The sequence below is a fragment of the Carassius auratus genome, chromosome 43, assembly GCF_003368295.1.
Source record: "Carassius auratus strain Wakin chromosome 43, ASM336829v1, whole genome shotgun sequence".
In the NCBI taxonomy this organism is placed as follows: domain Eukaryota; kingdom Metazoa; phylum Chordata; class Actinopteri; order Cypriniformes; family Cyprinidae; genus Carassius; species Carassius auratus.
Window position 1 is genome coordinate 7952696 of NC_039285.1, and position 19218 is coordinate 7971913.

Sequence of the window (19218 nt, forward strand, 5' to 3'; positions counted from 1 at the left end):
GTATTTTCTTCCCTTAGATGACTCTGGACTTTTTAATTCATTTATTTTATTTTTTTAAATAGATTCAGAATTCTCAAAAAGTGTGATTCAAAATGGATTGGACATTTACAATGCCTCAGTTTTCACCCTGGTGTTACAATAGGAACCTAATATAAAAATGATTCAAGGACATACATTTTATCACTAAAAGAAATGGGGGGCATTCGTCTATAGACGTTTATTTATTTTATTTTTTCAACAAGAAACATGTTTCAGCAGCCTCTGACAAACGTATGATTGATCCTTGAAAATGACCCAAACCAAACAGAGAAGCTGATAATGGTTTGAAAAGATGGCTCTATTATGGGATAGTATTTCATGTTGTGGAGAAATTGGTCCTAATGAGCCTTGTTCTAAAGGCTTGCAGGCCTGCCATCCCTCCCCTTACTCTCCAGACCTCCAGGGGTTAGTGCCTGTGCGTCAGGCCCCCATTGTCGCTTGCCGACGGATAATGTCCTTATTAATTGTACCTCTTTGTAAGGTGTCAGCTGCAGCCTTCGATTGAGACGGATGGGTCCTCTGGAGTCTGCTCCCTGGCCTTCCACTGCTAGCCTATCTTTAGACAGCACACAGGTGCACCATTTCTCATCCTGTAGCTCGGCACTTGCCCAAGGCACTCACTGAAATGACAAAAATTTTATTAAAGCAGAAGAAAAACACTGTAGAGAAACACTAAAGTAAAAAAAAAAAAACATGTGTTTGCATGTGTAAAGGTTAATATGGTTAAGCTGCATAAATTGCTTCAGTAATCAGCAAATGCAGTGTAAAGAACAATGCTAAATGTGAAGGCAAATTTAAACAAAAAAATCTATTAAATGTCGATTAGATGTCATGTCATGTCTGTTGGAAATGAAGACAGAAAAGGTTTGCAACCTTAAAGTTAAGTGAAAAGTATTAAATTAGTTCTGACAGGACTTTAGCTTCTTTCTTTCTTTCTTTCTTTCTTTCTTACTTTCATTCATTATTTTATTAGTAACACTAATAGTTAAGTGCTGAGAGGAGGAGGCAGAGAGTGGGAGGTAGAAAACACATTTTACATCTGTTAAAGTGTGATATGCATTTGATGTTTTAGGTGAAATACAATCCAACATCTCAATCTGTCAAAACTAACCTTGTTACCATATATATATATATATATATATATATATATATATATGGTATACATATAGTATCTAAACACTGATGTACAGCTGAATCAAAAAGGTTCAGCTTTTGTTCAACTTTTTTACTTTTTTAAATAAATAAATACATATTGGTATTCTAAAAGTAACATACAGGGCAACATTGGAATGGTTTACATTTATTTTACAATTTCATTTTCCTTTAAAATACGTTGTCATTCATGAGGTTTTATAGATGTTTTAAAAGCTTGTCTATGAAAAAGGTAAGAGCTGAGAAGTCAAGGAAATAGTAGAGAGGAGTCTTTGACCTGACAAAAAAAGACAAAAAGACATCCTGTTATCCTATGATGAATGCATGTTGACAGCAAGTAGTAACCCCAAGTACTGATGTGGGGCAGGCTGAGGTGACAAGGTCCATCGGTGTGGTCCAGACTTTTACCTTCTCTGCTTATCTCAGAGGAAGCGTGTGTTCTTCTAGAGTATATTGAGCGTAGCTACACTGGGACTTCCACCACAAATGCCCAGTCCCATGACAGTATGACATAAGCCACTGACACTTACCTGGCCCATTTATCTCTGTGATTATGCACTACATGCCTGAAACTAATTTAGTCATTAGTTTCAACGCTAGTTCTTGTTCAAAGTCAGCTCTGGAACTTCCCATATCCCCCAACAGTTACTACAATCATAACCATTTACTCATGAATAAAAACAGGTGACTCACTGGTCAAGCTTGATTAATCACAGTCTGGAGGCAAGCGCTGCCATCCACCGTGTGATGTGTTGCTGGAAACTGTATGAACAGCTTGCTTTCATTCCTCCCTCATAAATGTTAGAACAAATTAGTGTGGAGATATTCACCAATACTCATATGGAATAGACTATGCACAGAGTGTTCTTTAGAACTTCCTCATAAAGTAAAGCCAGCTGCTAAACTTCAAGTGTAAGGACACTGATCTTGTGGTATATAGGCTGCATCCGAAATCGCTAAAATGCTGCCTTCGGAGGCAGCCTTTTAAGGCATGAAGGAATGAAGGCATGAATACAAATTCTGCTTCACTTCCTGTCTCTGGAGGTACCTTCTTCTGCTAAAATTTTGAAGGCAGAAATGTTGCAGTTAAATGTTACAAGATCTAATTTTGTTTGCCGAGTCTGCAATCCCAGGGAAGTAGGCTACATGTAAATGCTGACAACTAAACACTCTCTTAACTGTTTAAGATAATGTTAGCATGCTAGCGATGCTATCTCATAAACAACATCATACCGGTATTCTTCATAATCAATCATTTAGCTTCATAGTCATGAATATCATGGGTTGCCAATTTTGGTTCTCCTATCAGACAGCAATAAGGAGAACAAATGGAGAACTTTAAGCATACATAATGACAACCTACGCGAACTGTCGACAAAGTGAGCTGGATTACCTGGATGAAGGTAGGTGTTAATCAAGGAGGTCTTTAGTACTTATAGAGAATGAGAATTTGTCTCAAGTGAATTTGTCACATGACTGCCCTTACCAAAAAGTAGTATACTTCAAGTTTATTCTACTAAGTATACTTAAGTTCAAGTATATTTTTAAGTATGCTTTATGTAGCAAGTATACAAATATCAGTGTTCTAGTCGTATACTTGTAAATGTATTATTTCAATACTCCTTGGGACTAAATTGGCTCACTTTCTAGTATATAAAAGTATACTTTTAAGTACACTTTAAGTATATCAGTAGTAAACTTTGAGTACAAACTAGTTTACCTCTATGTTTGTAGTTTGTACTGAAATTATACTAAAAGTGAACTTATATGTTTAATGATAGTTTACTAATTAAATACTTTGTACACTTTGAATTATAGTCTCAGTAAACTACTAGTTTAGTAAGATTTTACTTTAAGTGAACTTTAAATCATACTACGTCCTTATTTAGGTTTTAATTTGTATATATTTTGTTATTTGAATATCTGAACATACAAAACATGCAAAGAAAGAATAGGGTATCTGCTTGTTTACAAACACATTTTATTATAGCTTGATGTATTTGAAAAAAAAACACTTTAGAGTGGGTAGACTTCATAAAAAATAAAGAAATAAAATTTTTAACAAAAAATAATAATAAATTGGATTCAGAATGACAATCAAAACATAGATGGAGTCGATTAACACCCCAAAGCTTGACTGTGATTTTTACCTCTTCATCGGGCGACATTTTATTCCATAACGTTACAGTTTTGATTCTGTTTCATGTCAGATGTTCGTGTTAGATTACATGTGTTAGATAAAAAAAAAAAAAAAAAAAAGATTACATGTGTTAGTATCTGTTGTGTCTTTTTTTTTCTTCTTCACTTGTTCTTTTATTTTTATTTTTTGAAATTCTGTGTAGAAGATGTGTACTAGCACCCTCTAACCTATAATAATGAAAACACGAAGTCTAGGAGTATAGCTCAAATATATTCAAACTTTTTGTAAGTATAAGTCAAGTATACTTAAATGTTATTTTAAGTATATTTCTACATAAAAAGTAATCTAAAAGCATCCTATTTTTAGTTTAAAAGAAGTATACAAATAGCACACTTGAATAAACTTCATTTTCGTAAGGGTGAACACTCCTGAAGTACACTGGACACTTTCAAAAGTCATTCCAAACAATCTGTCACTGCAACATAAACACACAGTACCTGAGATTTGTATGTTGCTTTGAAAAAATAGGCTACTTATGAATGGCGGTTGTACTAGTACTAGTAGTTGTACTGTGTTAACTTATAAGAACTCATATTTGTGTTATTTTGGGAGCAAAACTCATTGATTCCATCACTTACTATCGATGTCATTGCTTCATGAAATATAATCATTTGGCTGCACCTAATTGCAGTGCTTTTAAGAAAGCAAAAATATATTCTCTCTTTATCTGTATATAACTCACATACACGTATTTGTTAATGTTTGTCCTTAGGCCATTTGGGCATGAGCATGTCTTAAAAAAAAAAAAAAAAAAAAAAACTACTACTGCTAATGGAGAATAAGATGAAACTAAGACAGGCTTGTATCCACCATGTCTATTTATTTTGCTTCAGTTCTTCACTCTAATGCAATTATACACAAACCTTATTAAATTGTAAAAAAAAAAAAAAAAAAAAAAAAATGTTTCTTGCTCATCAATAACAGAATCGAAAGGTCAGTAGCATAATCTTTAGGACTGCTAGAAGGACAGCTTGATAGAATAAGAAGTTATTTCAGTAAATGAACCTCCTTCTGAAGACCATATTATTTTCATTGCATTTGCCTTTGAGACTGGTACTAATAAGTTAGTAGTAATGAAATATCTTTTTCATTGATTATTTTGGTTTGTTGAGAAAACACAGTTAATTAAGTGGATTGAAGCCTCCATGAGATCACCAGCATTAACATCAAATCCTTTCCTCCTCATTAAAGGCAACACAGTCAGTTTAATTAATGCATATTAATCCCCACCGATGCTCATTTCAGCTTTAGAAAAAAAAAAAAGAAAAGAAAAAAAAAAGTAGAAGATCTGCATAGCAGCTAGCTTGACTTCAAATCACTTTGTTTCAAACATGCAGGTTTGATCGTTGCCTGAATTTGTGGGCACCACGTGAAGGGGCACCTATTTGAAGATTCTGCTGCATTTTGTGTGAACTTTCTATGAGCTAATTAAAAAAGGGACGATTAATCACAGATTTTCTTTTCAGAGTGCATGGATACTGGACCACATCCTCTGGATATTGCAATGTGTTAGTGGCTGTTATACAATACACTAACTGTAGGCTAAGTATGCTCACATTTAAGAGTGACACATAAAAACACCAAAGACTATTAAAACAACTCAACTTCCAGAAGCTTTTCTTTTGCATGCTAAAATACCTTTGCATGCCATTCTGCAAGCGCAGTTCACCTTTCAAATATTTGTATAATTTCAAACTGCTTGCTATGTCAAGCCTTTCCCTTACCTTTGACTAGCTGTGTCAGAGGTTATCCACAGTGCCCTTGGCTGTGTTTTCAGAACGAAACGCTCTCTTGCCAACACATTACTCCCACTGCCGATAGTGAAAAGCAAATAGCTGCTGCCAGTGGTCAAACATGACCCAAGCTCTTTATCATGGACACTGATATGCAGCAACTGAACTTGAGTGGCAAATTTTTTACTCGCTTGTGCTTTTATCTCACTGATAGTGAGCCTGTTAATGATCAATGAAACACTGGCATCTGAGATTGAACCGAAAATGAAAAGCGAGTTGATCCCTATGCACACTTTATAGAATTTCTGCTTTCTAGTTTGTGTCGTATCAGTCAGACTGTTTGCAAGAAATGATAAGCAAAATAATGAAAGGTGACTGTTTTGATGTTTGGAGAAGATAACGAGGATGCATTTATTTTTCTATATTAGAAAAAGAAGTATATGCACATAAATCACATTTTGCATCATTCTTGATTCTAGCAAAACACACATTGTGGAAACTGGCAAAACTTGGATTTTGTTCAGACCATGTGAACTGATTCGTTTCACCTTGTGTACAGTTTGCTCACTGAAATCTGAAGCTATATTTTAAACCCGCAGCTAACTTAAAAAAAAAGTGGAAAAGTGTTTTTATAAATAAATACATGTAAAATTTTCATCCTCATAAATTACAAATTTAAATTTCAGCAAATGTTAGCAACATCTATTTCACCTACTGAGTGATTATTGCTGATCTCTGTGTTATTCTCATTAACTGCTTGAAGCAGGTGTCAGTACCAACATGAGCTCTTTTTAACATTTGCTCCTTACTGGCTATAATGTGCTGGCATCACTAAGCATTTCACTATAGAAGCAGAGTTTTACAAAAAAAAAAATAATAATAATAATAATAACCTCCCAGAAGCCTTGTATCCTCTACAGAAGTATGACGGTGCAAGCTTGGACTAAACAGGAAATAAGGGATGAAGCAAGAAAGGAGGCAAGCAACCAGATGCCATTAAGAAAGGTGCTGCACTTTTTCTAAGTGTCAATTGTTTTGTGTCTCTTGAAGTAAAGATGATTTTGAATTCAAAGTATTAAGTCCTGTGCCTGCTGTGTTAAATTATGGTCTGAAAAAGTGAAGGGGTGCGGGGTAATCAATGGCAATTCACAACGGCAATGTGTAATGTATGTGTTCCTAGCAGCAGGGACCCTGTTCCCCTCTGGTCTGTCCCCTCAGCAGGTTAAATAAATATGACAGTGTAAGTGAATGCACTAGATTATATGATATCACTGGAATCTGAGAAGTGCTATTACACTCCCTTGCCCACTGTGAGCAGTACTGACAGAGTTAGCTTCAGATGATCCCCCTCCACACACACACACACACAGAGACACATCCAAAATGGCAATGGGTGAAAGAAAAATATATAGTTGTGTAAACTGAAAATATGGATTACTGTGATCATGGGCAATCCATCTAAAGAAGACAAACTCAGAGTGACCATATTTCATTCCCTGCTTTCAGTCTGGATTGTCCAATCAAGTGGAGCTGTGCTTTAAAGGACTGACCTGTTTTTTGCAAAAATATAATACTTCAAAATAATATTAATAATAATAATAATAATCATTTTATTCTATCTATCTATCTATCTATCTATCTATCTAGTTGTGCATTTATTCTAATTTTTTTCAGGGAATTTCTTCTTTTTCAATGGGAAATGTCCACAATTTTAATGTGTATATTAAATTACACACCTCTTTTAAATCTCTCTCCTCGGAACACATTTATTTGTAGCTTTTGAACAGACAAACACATCATTACAGGATGATTGGACACTGGAGTTGGAGAAGTCGTTTGAAGATTCAGCCCAATAATTCCTTTGATGGCGGGAGTGATGTATGATGAGATCGATGAAACATCACGGTAGACAGAAGCAGATGCAGAGAGAACAGCTGTGGAAAGATAGGTCTCTGCCACAGATAAAGGTTGATGAATGGATGTGCTATTTTCAGGTTGACCTGCTGAAATGACAAAGCTCAATTAGCCGGCTCTTGAATGTTGCTGAGCTGGTGGCGAGCTGGCCATATTGTAACCCCAAAGCACTGATCCACTGCAGGTATTGATTAAGCCACTCTCTCAGCCAGCAAAAGGTATCAAACGAAGCATGTGTGAAAGGCATTATCAGTGACCACTTCAGATGACCTGATACAACCCGATACAGCCTTCTCAAAAGATTGTAACCCCTCTGGCCCTCTGGCCCTCTGGCTGTCATTATTTTACAAGATCGCCTCCAATCTCTCGCTGTTTCACTTTCTCTCTCTTTCACCCTTTGTTTTCGGACATCATTCTGTGTACTCTCGTGCCTCATACATGTAGCTAGTGATGTGTGATCATTGCATTGCAAAGAATAACATGCAGAATAACATGCAGTTTCCTTGTGGAAATGTTTCTCGGACTCAGCCTCCTCCTTTGTCAGCTGTCTTGAGTCGTCTCTGGGGCCTTGTTGGTTTGCAAGGTCTTAGCAGGTAGATGTGGTGTGTTTCTTGTTTTCCTGTTGGAGAGACAAGTGTCAGAGGTAACCCCTGAACCTCAATGCTACTGCTAAAACAAATTATAAAGACTGATGTAAGAAAGCCCAGTGGAGATGCACAGATATCAAGGAAGCAATAGAGAAAAGCACAGAGACCCAAAGAGAGTGTTGTCTGCCTGAGGGCAGACACAGATGCATTGAATGTAAGTATACTTGTGTCAAGGGAAGGTTATCAGCAGTGTTTCTAATTGCCTCTGATGCTTGTTTATTGAATGTTCAGGGCTGTGCAGCTTATATGAAAATATGAACCATCTGATGTGATCTCACCAAGTATTATCTACAACAATAATGAACTTATGTTATATTCATTTTACATATTCACTCATATTATATTCACTCATTTTATTCCATTGTACACTGCAAAATTCAACAGTCAATTTTACTAAATGAAACAAGATCATTTGGTAACACTAGAAAAGGGGAACCAATTTTTCCAATTTTTGTTTGCTTCCAACTTCTAAAGAAGATATTTTTTTTTTAATAAGAGCTATTTTGTGCGCTATTGCACAATGCTATAATATATCTGTTATTGTTCAATGTTCTGTTATACAGGTTTTTGTTTTTAATAGTTTTAATAGTTTTAATAGTTTTTTTTTTTTTTTTTTTTTTTTTTTTTTTTTTTTTTTTTGTGGTAATCAGCATGATGCTACAAATGCTGTAAATTAAGATTAATTTGTATTGAACCTGGAATGGTACTTTGAGCAAGAAAAACAATCATCAAGATAGATAATGACCTTTTATATTAGCTTCTGGTTTCAGCTGGAGTCACTGAATAGTACCAACTGGATAGCAGGAATAACAGTTTGGCACGTAACTGGCTCAAGATGTCTTTAGATGTGTCTTTTTTATTTTCAATCTTTATTTTACCCATTGTCTAGAGAGAAAATTTGGTTTATTTGAAAGTCTAAAGTGTATAGCGCATTACACATTCATATAATTCTGAAGTGAATATGATTCAGACATCCACTATCTGTCCATTTAAGGGTAATTATATGAATACTCTGCATACTCCCCTTTCTCAGCTCTGATATGATCTAATAACATGTCACAAATTATTGCATGCCTGCCTAAGCCTGGCACATGTCTGATTGTTTGGATACATTAATGTGCCTTCATAGAGCTTTTAGAGAGCTTGAAGAGATGCAATTTGAGAATGTAATGGGAGTGGGTGCTTTTAGCCTTGGACATGGCGCTTACTGGGGCTTAGGGGCTAGCTGACATTTGGAGGCATGTATTCACTGTGAAAGCTTCATATGCTGCACGGCTAATGTGCAGAATGCAAGTATTGTAAATTTCCCATGCACATCCTATTCCCACATTAAAATCAACAGCAAAATATCACAAAAGCATGTTTTCTTACTGTCTGTCAGAGAGTCTCATCATCTTCTTTTTCGACTGTGCCGGACTCTTTCTCTGGCGAGAGAATGGCCTGAAAGGGAAGGCTTGATGCCAGGTATCGCTGACACGGCAAGGGGAATTTGCTGCCTTAGCCACAAAAGATTTGGGGAGCCGCATTTACATAAGGTCAGAGCCTGCCTCCCGATGGAAGTTGTGCAGCATCTCCCGTCTCTTAGCAACCCTCTTGCTCTCTTGGTCCTTGCATTAAATTGACTGGTCCTCTCCTATTCTTCCTTTTCAGTGAGAGGCTCACAATAAAATGCCACCCTCCAACCTATGTCTGTCACCCAGAAGGTCATCCTTCTCTTTTTTCCCTCCCCACTCATTCTATTTACATAGCTTTCATCTCCAATTAAACGATGCAAAGAATATTTGTTTGGTGGTCATGGATAAGGGAAAGAAAATCTGTTTGCTTTCATTTTAAAATATGCTTAATTGTTCTGATTAAGAATGAAGAGTAGGCATATACAGAAAAGGAATTTAAGAACTTAAAAAAATACTGTATTGTACAGAAAAATCTTAACCACTGAAGGGAAATAATTGTTTCAGGCAGGTAGGTAAGGTCTGAAGAGAAAATTATTTCACACAATCATGGCCTGGTCATGATAAAAATGAATAAATGAAGGGGTTGCTTTAATAAGCGCTGCGTCAGTCATGTGACGCAGACGCGCTTGTCCGCGTCTATGGAGAGTACAAAGACCAGTTTTAAAATGCATTAACATGCAGAAGTATTTAAAAAAATGTATCCAAGGCATTGCGATCCTCCGGTCAGACATTTAGCCGTTCATGGTACCCCTATAATATCAAGACAATTGCTAATTTACGCTATAAAAAAAGCTATTTTTATAAACTTCATTACGCAATAATAATAACAATAGGCTACTACTACGTATAATTATTATCAGAATTATTTAAAAAAAACATTTTGAGTAAATCTTATTATAGACCTAGCTCACCAGATAAGTGGATTTTATATATATATATATATATATATATATATATATATATATATATATATATATATATATATATATATATATATATATATATATATATATATTTTTTTTTTTTTTTTTTTTTTTTTTTTCAAGACTATTATGTTCGTTCTAGAAAATGTGATATTTAAATTATTTATCCTTCTAATTTTGTGGTGTAACATCCCGCGTTTTAAATTAGAAAGAGAAAGCCATGACTATAGGTGACAAAGTGGGATGGGATGGAGAGCATGTACACTTAGTCATGCTGGCAGAGGTTGAGGGCAGCCTGAATTGTTGCCAGAGAGAAGGGAAGCATTAGTGTTCTTCACTTGTACTTAAAGCTGCTGTAAGTGTCCCTGAACAGCTGTTAGCCACAGAGTTACACCTGTGAAGTTTGCTTATGTGAAAGCTGCTGGAAGGAGGGCGGCAAGCAGCCTGAAGTTAGAACGGTGACCCCTTCAAATTTTAATTAACTGCGAGCAGATGCACTGAAGACAAAGGTTCAATAAAGGACAAATTGGGAAGCATGAAGAAAGGAGAGAAGGAGGTAAAGAGGTGGGGAAACATACATTTTGCCCTTTAAACCTATTCCGATGTTTTTTCGAGCCACCCCCAAATATAAATCATGTGTTTCCGCTTTAATTTGAGAGCTAGAGAGTTTCAGATGGCCAAAAATGTTTACATTTCATATTTTAAAATACATGTTGAACTATACAAGCAATAAATTCGACTAATTTTAATAAGGGAACTTATATTTTTTTTTTTCTGCAGAAAACTTTTTGTAGTCCTTTTTCAATGTTTAAATGAAAAGAATGTATGTTCTTTAAATAACCCAGAAACGGAACTGATATTAAAATGTGAAAACGTATTAATTCTACCAAAATGCCACAAAAGGTCCAATGCAGGCAAAAATAAATAAATAAATAAAATATAATAATAATAATAATAATAATAATAATAAATAAAAGAAAAATAATAACATTAATTGAAAACAATAATAAAAAAAAACTGGCAATCAGAAGAAAGGTTGTATATTTTAAATCTATATTTGAATGTCAAATGTCATAGCAAATTCTTCTACAGAGAAATGTAATCTTTTTGGTCCTTTTAGAGGTGTGCGATCCACATGCAGTGTAGAGAAACACTCTCCCTGAAGAGCAAGCAGGCATCTGTCTGACAGCGTGTGACCTGTTTAAATGACTTTACACTACGATGATCACGCGATGAACACGTGACCCCGGTAAAACACGTTCAAGTAAATAGGATGCAGCACTCATTCTGACACTTTCTGAAAATTATACGGTACAATTGTGTATGCTGGGGCAAAACAAAATTCGAAACGGTATCAAAGACGAGGGAGAAGCAACATTTCATTGTGTGTGTCAAAATGGAACATACTTTTACATTGTCTACACATATTGCTAAATAATTAGCAACATTTTTAATTTTTATTTTTTACAGTTAATTCTTATAAATATTACCTTGTACCAGGCTAATATAAATCACACTGCCATAGCTGTTAAAAAATGACTGAATTGTATCATTCTTACAAAGAAATGTTTATATCAATAAAATGTGAATAATAATAATAATATTTTTAATATTTTTAAGTACATCGAACCCCTTGAAATAAACCAAACAAGACGGACTTGCAACCTTTGGTGCACTCTATTGACTTTTGAAAACGTGTTTTATAATTGCGTTTCGATGCATGAAAGCGCGCGAGAGAGTAGCCTAACGCAGAGATACGAAACGATCTATAGACATTAAATATCTCAAACTTATCAGACGTTCATGTGGGCATAAAATATTCTGCTGGGATATCTCATTTTGATCGATATTAGAAGGAGGTATGATAGGCTTCTAAAATCGAGTTCCTTAACTCATAGCCTATAGTGCCGCCGACATCTCCCAATCTGCTTCTCAAGATTGTGATGATGAAAAGCCCTTGGACTTAGAGAAGTGATTACATCAAAGAATCCCACGCTTATAGCTATCATCTGAGGTAATCTCCAGCCCTCTCCGGTCTCTCTCCTAAACATCCAGCGTTTCTCATTCCACTTGTCATTTTCCCAATGTTCCTGTCTCTCATCTGCTCGTCATATCCTGTAATAAACTGGCCTTTTTGTACAGATATAAAGTCCAAAGGCCATCAGATTTATTTCCAAATGACAGAAGAGGGGACAAGCTCCTATATCAGTTCTTCTCTTTCTCCCTGCACTCTTCCATTACACTTCAAAGACAAAATCATCATATCTATCTATCTATCTATCTATCTATCTATCTATCTATCTATCTATCTATCTATCTATCTATCTATCTATCTATCTATCTATCTATCTATCTATCTATCTATCTATAATAATAGTCTGTACAGTCTCAAACCATTTTTTTTTTTTTCAGGTTTGAGGAACTAAAATGTATATTTTAGGGTGTAGGTGTTAGGTGTACCTTTTGTAAGGATACTGTCCCAGTGACAGCTTTTGTGTGTGTGTGCGGGTATGTGTGTGTGTGTGTGTGTGTGTGTGTGCCTGCAGATGGATGATTTTACTTTTCAAAAAGGAGATGTAGCTTATTGCACTAACCTGTGGTTTATAATAATCAGATAATCAGTTTGCTTTACTATCCTCATCCTCTTAACACATTGCCCATATGTTTTAAAGATCTGAGGAGAAACAAAATGCACCCTTTCTGATTAAAATATCATAAGCACTTATAATAATTGACAGAAATAATGTCGATAGAGATTTAGGACCCCTACCCCTTTTGATTCGAAATACTTTCTTTCTTTTTCTTTCTTTCTTTCTTTCTTTCTTTCTTTCTTTCTTTCTTTCTTTCTTTCTTTCTTTCTTTCTTTCTTAACATATATTTATATCATTAGTTTAATATACAATGTCCATATGGTCATTTCTAATATTGTCTTATATATAGGCTAATTTATATATTTCCAATATCATTCATAACATTCTTGTAAGAAAGAAAATAATAACCTTGATCCTAGAAAGTATTGGCTTCAAATAACCATTGGCACTTATCACACTTCATCCTTTTTCTTACCCCAGAACACAGGTTTTGATATGTCTGCTGTATCACAAGGCTGTAAAACATCTGTGCATGTGCTGCTGCGTGGGCAGGACTTCCACCCACCATCAGTGACCCGCAGTTATTCCTCCTGGACCTGTGCCACACAGAGGCTGTGAAACATGGGCTCTAGCTTCCTGAAACGGCTGCTCTGTGTGTGTGTGTGTGTGTTTTTTTTTTTTTTTTTTTTGACACTGCCATTCCAATACAACCACATCTCCTGCTTTAGCTCAAGCCAGTGTACTGATGCACCTCCCTCTGCTGCACTTAACCATTATACAGTCAAAGTACTGTCAAGCCACTGGCTGTGACACAAATCCAGATCAACAAAAGTGCTTTTGCTCTGTAATGTTTCCTCTTATCCCATTGCAATGTAAAACCAAAATATTGCTTGTCGTCGTTAAAGAGGGTCAAGACAATGGTGAGCACAATAACTCAGGTTGTGTCCCCTAATTAAGTATTTATGTGGTGGCAACTGGAGAAAGAGATATGCTTTTACACAAAACCAACCGCTCAAGCTGGTCTTTTCTTCCCTTCCCCCTCCACGTATTGCTCTGCTTTTCCCAACGGCAGTGAGGCCATCATTTTGTGCACTTCCAGCAATGATATCAAAAGGTTTTTTTGGTCAAGCCAAAGAGAGGTCATTCTAATAATACCAAAGGTCATTGGTGGGAGCCAATGAGTCTCCCAGTCATTCTTCATTTGTTCGTAGAGTTAACGACAGTTGCAGGGGGACGGGAACTTGGAGCCAGTAGCCATGTGATGTCACAGACACATGCCAGGGGATTATAAGGGCAGGCAGGGGACAAGGCCTGTGGATTTAAATAAGTAAACGTGCAATAATAGGTAAAGTAAATATGTTTGGTATTTGTTTTTACCATGTAAACAAAAAAAAAAAAAAAAAAACACACACAATAACAAAATGTTTTCATTAGAAAAATAAAGTCTAGCTGCAAATAATATATTCTGTCAAGTAAATGCTAACTTGTACAGTTATGCCATCATGTCTTTCAAGTTTCTTAAAAACCTCAATACTGAGTTTCATAAGGATAGTTACACTTTCCTTTCCATGTTCTGAAGCTGTTATGTTTATCTTGCTATTTATGTTTCATTTGATTAATTACTTTTATTTAACTGCTAAAAATACAAGAAATGAAGATGAATTTGAATTTTTTAATCCTTTAACGCATGCAGTAATTGAGCAAATTTATTCATTTAAATACTATTTGTGAACAGGATGGTTTGGTTTAGGTCTCAAGTGCACTTTGAAATGTGGTTTTACGGAACTTAAGCAACAGAGTGAAAAAATGCATAGACAAATATGCAACTTTAATACCATACTTCTATTCTTCAATTCCATGTCATCATGTTGTTCAAGGTGTTTTGTCAATTTGTTTTGCGGCCATGCACTGTAATGACAGCATTGGCCTAAATGTTAGCAACCTGGCACATCAGTCATAGCCCTTGTGCGTAACTTCAGCTTGTCATAATGATAAGGAAAGAAACATTTTGATAAATGTATTTATATATGTGCTTCATTGGTCTGCTTGTAGATAGCTCTATTCCTCTAGCACAAGGTCATGGAGTGTAAATATGAATTGCATTTTGCATTACTTCCAGATGAGTGAAGCTGTCAGACAAATAATACCAGCTTTCAGTCCTGCATTCTGCCACTTCTCCCCCATTTTTTGGCCAAGAGGTCACGGGCAAATTAAAAGTGGCAGCTCGGCCAGCATGTTCGACAGACTAATATTGTTAGAGTACCCTGTCATAGACCAGATCAGAGCTGCACAACACATACTGTCTGCAAGGGGTCTCAGTGTTTTGGCTGATGGAACAACTCCAGGCAGTCCCAAGAAGGAGGCAGAGGGAAGAAAGAGGCATCTCATTCCAACTTCAGGGTAAAAAGGTAATTTCCTAATTAAAAGGTTGCAAATGTATTTTTATATAACATTATAAGATGCCTAATAAAGTTTTTTTTTTTTTTTTTTTACTTTATCAGTCTAAATGTCACCACATATACAGTTTTTTTTTTTTTATTATAACTTTTACATTATTTTATTAGACTCTAAGATAATGTTCATCCCCAAAAAGAACATACTTTCTAGAATGTTTCCATTGTTTTAGTACATGTTTGAAACTTTATTTGAAACAAATGTTTGAGTCCTTTATTTTAATCATATATATTTCACACAGGAGAAAGAAAATCATATAGGTTTGGAACAAAGTCTGTAAATTTATATGGTGCTAAAACATTGCAAATGGCAATTTTGGGATTGACAGAAAAGTCTTTATTTTTTTTTTAATCAAAAGCATGAAAAAGTGGTCATGAAGAAAATTAACTCAGTCTCAGTCTATTATCATTGTCAAGGTGAAAGGTGAAGCAATAAGCACGAATGTGTGAATATCCAAAGAATGTAATGATTATAAATCTATTGAGGACTTACATGTTCCACACCTACAAAAAGCAACAGGACAGATCAAAAGTCAAAACTAATGGCACCTGCAACTGTTTTAATGGGAGATATGGTAGGATTAATACGATTGAGGCTTAGAAGCGGGAGGGTCTGTGGGAAAATGAAAAGAAAGAAATGCCTTCTTGCAAGTGAATATTCATATCAGTATTGTCATCTACAATAACAAGAGGTGTCAAATTCACATTATTCAAAGTACATTGATGTGTGTTAGAACTGATCTGGACGACATCTTAAAGAACAGTGGAACATAGCCACTCACACAAGATGTAGACATGCTCAGGCTGGCCCTGTAAGAAAGCTCTCTGATGTTTTCAAAATATCAAAAGTAAGTCATGCATAAGAGCTTTGACAGGGGTCTAGGTCTATGTCTACATCTTCACATGTGTCAGTCTGGGTAGGAGACCTATGGTGTAAATGGGCTTCTACGCCTGTCATCTTCTTAATAGACTTGTCAACCAATGGCACAGCCCAAGGAACAAAGATAGTGGCATGTTGTGTGACAACCATATGTGGGAAGGTTTCATGAAGTCATTGAGGATTTCATGTTGAGCATAAAAAAAGAGCATTGGCGGCAATGGACCATTTTTAAATCTTACCATGTCCATCACGTCTTCACAAACGTGAAAGAAAAACATTTTCGAAAATCTATAAACAATGACAACATAAAACCAAACGAATTACAACTTAAATGCAAATCACTACACAGCTAAAAATTACATGTACGTCACCTGCACGTGAATTTCTCCCCACTTTTTCCGATATATATATATATATATATATATATATATATATATATATATATATATATATATATATATATATATATATATATATATAGGCTATTCCATTTTAAAATGTTTTAGATGATTGAAGGGTTCAGCGGAACAAATTAATAAATTATTGTTAAATAAAACTGGTAAATAGCCTACATACATACAGTTATTATTATTTCGTAGCAGCACTCCTATTATTGTTGTTGTTAATTATATCCATTAACATTTTCTTAGTTAATAAATATTCTTCTAGGTAAATTACAGAGCAAACAATGTTTTTATTATTATTATTATTATTATTATCATTATTATTATTATTACTATAAAATTACAGTAAAAACAAAATGTTTCAGTTTATTTCAGTTTATCTGTGTTTTTGTTTTTTGTTTTCTTCTGGGTCTGAATTTTCACTTACTATGAGCGTAGTAAATTGTGAGCAATAAATTGCATATACCTGCTCTGTTCCTGGTTTAATTCCGGTATAATGATATAAGATAAAATACCTCCACGTAATCTGTATCTCAATTATCAATCTGACAAAATTTTATTTCAATGTAAATTAAGGCTCAAATTACAACTTATATCTTTTTGTGACGTTTAACTTTATTTGATTGCCCCAGTGGCAAACAATAAGTGATAATAATAATTATTATTATTGAAAAACGGGGGGTGCACTTTTGGAAAGGGGTGTGCACAAATTCACTTTACTGAGCTGTCCAGTGTTGCGTGTAGGTGCATGTGATAAATTATTTCGTCATTTATAGTTATTTAGATAGCATCCAGTGCTTATTTTTTTTTGCTCACTGATGCTCAGCATAATTAAACAGCGCTTCTTTAATTGTGTTACAGGCTACATTGCTAGTAATAGTAAAAATGATCATCTCTGTTTTCTGTTGAGCAAAACACGGATCCTCTCTCGTTTCCCGAGATGTCCCTTTTCAGACCAATCCTCTGTTCATCATGAATTCTTTAGCGGATATCCGTCTTATTTTCTCGGTCTGCCTCTCTCTCTCTCTCTCTCTCTCTCTCTCTCTCCGCCTCTCTTTTTCTCTCCTTTATTTCACTGATCTGAGTTTGAAATGCGAAGGCAGCACAGCACTAAGCCTTCAAACGTGTGATTTTTTTCAAAGCATCTCTGGAAGCAATCTCAGCTCGCCTGACCCCTGACAGCTGCACATCTCTTTATTTCTCTCTCTGCCGCCACTTCATTTGGTAGAAAAGCTCTCAGATTCACACCTCTGACGGTCAGCACATTGTTTAAATGTGCATACACATAAAATACCATGCAAAGAGAACAAATAATAATTACTAGTGATAAAACTAATAATTATTCTCCTTGCTGGTTTCCTGACCAATTTTGAACAGGTTACTACGTTCGGTTTCACGGACTGTAACGTCCAAAACAAGCTATTTTACAAATTACTTTATTATTATTATTATTATTATTATTATTATTGCACAACCATTGTATATTATTTCTGAGAATCAAAAATCAAATCAAAGTGTTGGAAAAAAAAAAAAAAAAATAAATAAAATAAATAAATAAATAAAAAGCATTAGCATACAGCATCGTATTCTGTAACAATTACATATTACATGTTGTATAAAAATGAAAATGAAGATGCGAATGTAGCCCTTGTAATATTCTACATTACATGCTATCAATTTAAAATAAAAATATAATCATTCTATTACTTTCAGTTAATTTGGCGTCTCTACTTTCAGCATCAACGTAACTAGTTCTGTTTTGCCGAGGAAAATCCCTGGAGAGGCTAACGAAGCTTTAGACCTAAGTGCAGCACCCTTGGACCTGACAGCTCCCATAACCATGCACTTCAGTTATGCATAATTACGTATATCTAACTGACTTGGGACACCACGTGATTTTAAGATAGCTTTTAACGCTGAAAGAAGAACTTGAGGTCCATTGGGGTAAATGCATAAAATAATAATAATTAATAGCCTATAATAATACACTATATAATAAACTAATGAAAAAGACTATTGCTTCTTTTATTTTACCATTATGCGGCTGCACAAATAGATTTGAAGAAAATGTTAACAAAAATATACTATAAGACTAAATACTGTCTCTTGTTTTTTTTTGTGTGAAAACATATAATTTTTTGTGTGTGCTGTATTTAGTTTTTTTTTTTTGTTTGTTTGTTTTTGCTACATAATTTAAAAGCATGTATTTTTTGTATATTGGTTGCCATTACTGAAACAATATAAACGAAGTACACAATGACTTGGTTATTACTGTTAGTTTATATACCTTGAATTATCAGAATGCATGTTTCCCTCCCTGTTTTTAAGGGTGAATATGTTGTGGGAGCCTCCCTCTTTTGAAATGAGACTGTAGGCCCTATCATTAGATCGGATGGCAAGTCTTTATACAAAGTGTTTTGCATAATTATATACCAACGCCAGAATAGCCACCCTCACATTTTATGGGTCACATAGCTTCCACTATTGCCACATTATTGTCCTACGAAATCTGGTCCAACTAGTGACGGGGAATGAAAAAATAATAATAATAAAACAAGCTCATATGCCCACTCATTCTAACGAAAAAGTTAAGAAATTATTTCCAAACTGACAACTTGTTTACATTTAGCAATAAGTTCAGAGAACTGGCCAAGACAAATGGGAACGAGATTGAAGATCTAAAATGCTCAAAACAGATCCAGATCGTCTGTTGTGACTATTATTGTGTTATGTGTGCAATGACTGTTGTAAGTGCAAAAATCATATAATAATAATAATACAAATAATAATAATAATAATAATACAATTTTGTTGTTGTTGTTGTTGTT